Source organism: Ursus maritimus, unplaced genomic scaffold (assembly GCF_017311325.1).
Source record: "Ursus maritimus isolate PB19 unplaced genomic scaffold, ASM1731132v1 scaffold_17, whole genome shotgun sequence".
NCBI classification, from domain to species: domain Eukaryota; kingdom Metazoa; phylum Chordata; class Mammalia; order Carnivora; family Ursidae; genus Ursus; species Ursus maritimus.
The window spans coordinates 8294666-8298601 of record NW_024424119.1 but is presented as its reverse complement, the minus strand read 5'-3'; positions in this window follow the sequence as shown (position 1 = coordinate 8298601).

Below are 3936 nucleotides of genomic sequence, written 5' to 3'. Positions count from 1 at the left end.
CATAAAGAAGCACTTATGTTTTAGTTCATAGAGAATGCAACCAGCTTTGCAGCTTTGATACCTGCCATAAAACTCCGGTGTGATTCCATTTTGAAATTAATTTCATTGCTTTTATGATTATAAAAATAATAGATGTTTAATGTAGAGAGCATATAAAATATAGAAAAGGATAAAGAAGTAAACAAAAATTGCAGATTACCCCACTGCCCATATATAGCCCCTCCACACAGAGAATATCATTGTTAATATTTTTTGGTCTACCCTACACATACTCTGTGTGTGTGTGTGTGTGTGTGTGTGAGAGTGTGTGTGTGTGCGCGCACGCACGTGTGCTTATATGCATACATGTGACATGCCTGCTACAGTTCTGATCAGAGATCTCACCTAGGGAAGGTTCCCCTCCTAACAGCCAACAAGATAGATGTGAGCAGGGGTAATGCCATCTCTTCCCACCACTTCTTTAGACCTGCACTCCTCATGTTGTCAGTCACTTTCATTTCCCTTTTGCTTAATCCCTGGGCACTTTTCCCTTCTTGCTTTCAGTTTTTTACCCAGGCCTCCACCCACCCCTTTCAGAACCGTCTCTTGCGTTGACCTCCATGACAATGAACCTCTGGGCCACTCATTGCTGGTGGCACTGACTCTTTTCCCCTATTTGTTAAAAGTTGCTGCTCCTGAGCTCTCTGTCCTAGATCTACCTTTCCCCATTGTGCTACTGCTGGTTTTCCTTAAGAAGCTATGCCCTTGCCAACCTCCAAGTTTCCTTGCCATTAGTTCTTCCCTGCTTCTGGAAGGCATTGCCCTCTTTCCCCATGCCCATATACACACTGTACCTGGATGACTCTTACTTGGCTTTAAGATTTCAGTTTAGACATTCCTGCATCTGGAAAGTCTTGGCTGACACCACAAGACAGTGTGCTTCTTATGCGTGCCCATAACGCTCCATCCTATTCCAGCCGCAGCACTTACCAAACTGCTCTGTCATGACCTATTTAAGTGTCTGCATGTCCTCTAAAACTCTAAGCCTAGAGTTCACGTTCACGAGTCCTCAGATCCTCAGCTCCTGGCAGTGTCTGGAACTCAGAGTCTCCGTGATATTTATTGAATAAAGAGATGCCCACACAACTATTTATACCATTCTCTGTGATGTACCGTGTAGTCTAATCCGTGAAGACTGGTACAACTTCTGTCAGCCGAATTCCTTCGTCGGATGTGTCCTAGCCCATATGCTGTAACAAAACCCTGCAGACTAGGTGGCTCAAAGAACGGAAGTTTATTTCTCACCGTTCCTGGAAGTTGGAAGTCTGATGTCAGAGCTGCCAGCTTGGTCTGTTCCTGGTGAGGGCCCTCTTCCTGGTGATGTCCTCGCCTGGCCTAAAGGGGTTCGTGACCAGAGAGAGTGAGTCAAGAGATCCATCTTGCATCTCTTCCTCTTCTTATAAGGACACGAATTCCCTCACGAGGACCTTACCATCATCACCTTCTACCCCTCATTACCTCCCAAAGGCCTCACCGCCATATACCATCCTATCAAGGATTTCAACATGTGAATTTAGGCGGGGGTGGGGGGCACGAACACAGTCCATAGCAAGATGACAGATGTGTGATTTAAAAAAAAAAAATTGAATCTCTTCTGAGGACAAAATAAGGAAAATTGCCCTTTACTTGCAACCCGAGGGTTTATATCAAAGACACATACTAAATAGCGAGACACTTACAACCCAGGAAGCAGCCAGGGAATGAACTTGTAATATCCCTTCCCTGGAGGTGTGGGAACATTGGGCAAGTGTTTGTGAGGCCTCCATATAGACACAGGTTCTCAGAGAGCACTGGCGTGATCTGTCTTGTTAACTATTAATCCCTCCACTTTGAATGGAGTCTGGCATACTGCCGATGGCCAATGATTACCTGTTAAATTAATGAATGACATTTGGTGCATTCCTGCCCTGAGGCTGGAGGTGAGGTGATGGGAGGTAAAACTAGATGGCCATTGAAGATGTAGGTACATTTAATTTACAGTTATTTGAAGCTACGCAGATCTATGTTTGCATTGTTATGCTTGTTCGTTTATTCGTTTTTTGATGATTTTACAAATTCTTAACTTTGTTTCTTCCAAAGGGTGTTGAGGTTGCTTATGGAAAGATGAATTTTGCAGCAGAAAAATAAATGGATGAGAAATTGGAAGAAAGTTAGCACTCGAGGTTGCATGCTATAAGGACCTGTGTCATTTGGCTCTGAACTTGCTAGAAGCCAAAACAAAGAATTGAACCAAGTCAGTTATACGATTTGCAGTATCCATAAGATAAAAATAAACCAGTTGCCAAGGAGTTAGAATGTAAACTCTGTCACTCAGGGCAGGGATTTTGTCTCTGTTGTTCACCATTGTATTTTTAGTACCCAGAACAGGGCCCAACAAAAACTGAGTGAGCAAGATACAATTTTTGATTGAATTAATAAGTATTTTCCTAGTCTGAGGCACGAAAGGATCTTCAAAAAAGAAGAAATCCTGTCATAAAGTACGTAATCCTCCAGACATCCCGATGATAAATAAATGTTTAATTCCCCAGAACTGTTTACTTTTCACACTTCAGTATAAACCGATGGCATAAAATGTGATTCACCGAAATTAATATCAGTTCTTGTAAGTTCTGTCAGGTATAGCTTTTTGATGACCTGTCTTGACCTAAGGATAAAATGCAGACTTCTTTCAGGCAGGGTTCCGGGAAGGTTATTTCTCATAACATTTGGTAAGAAAGAAGCAGCACAGAGTCTGAAATTATCTTCTTCAGCAAGAAACCAAAGCCCAGGTGCTCAGTGTTGCTGATGAAGAATCGCCATATGGTTTGCGGTCAGCTGCTCGTAAGGAAAGGCAGGGCAACTGGGTCATTCTTATTACTAATATCCATTGGGTAACCTCCCTGTACCAGCTGCTGGGCTAGCAGTTCTCTTTCATCCTCCCCGAAATCTTGAGGCAGATACTATCATTGACCCCCTGTTTTATAGGTAACGAACCAAGGCTTAGAGAGGCTAACGATAGAAACCACAGAACTAGGAGGGGTGTTGAAGGCAAGATTTGAGCCAGGACCTCTGACCTTTTGACCACTATCGGTGAGCATGTGAAGACACGGGGAGCTTCCCAAGATGTGCCAGGATGGACACCCCTCTCTTCCTCCCGCACCACACGCAGACACTTGACTAGTACTCTCCAGAAGCAGAGCTATATTATCTGCCTCAGAAGCCTGTTTAGGACCTTACTGTATTCTAGATGCCCTGTAGCAATGAAACAAATGATATGATAACAGTCTAAAATAAAATAATAATAATAATAATATCTTAATCTTCCAAACATATTTTGTTGTTGAACTTTTACATATTTTTACAGTCACACACAAAAAGAAACTGAACAGAATTTTAGAGACATATAATTCTGTTTATTTTCAAACAGCCGAAGCAGGAGTTTATGATTCAGTCCATAGCTCGGTTCCAAAAGGGCCGTTTTCCTGTGTATTTTCCTTGAGCAAATAATGCACAAGTTGATCATTGTCTGAGTGCAGTATCTTAATGGGTTCTCTTTTTTATTCGAATTTTCATTTATTGATTTTGTTTCTCTTGCACATGAATAATGCATCCTTTCAGAAGGCATCCAAATTCACATTATTTGGCACACTAAATAAAAAGTCCTTTCTTTTGAGCAGTAACAAATACAAATTATGCAGTCAATGTGTTTTTAAATTGTTTAAATATGTATTTACATGCTAAACTGAGGCATTATTGGAGTTGTTTGTATAGCAAGTGGAATTTTAAATTGTCCAAATATCTGTTCAGCATAATAAAGTAACTTTAAATGAAGCTGTTGTGGTTCGTTTGGGAGAAATAGCCTATTTAAATATTGATATAAACAGCATTCCCTGTAATAACTAGGAGGGGGCCCTAACA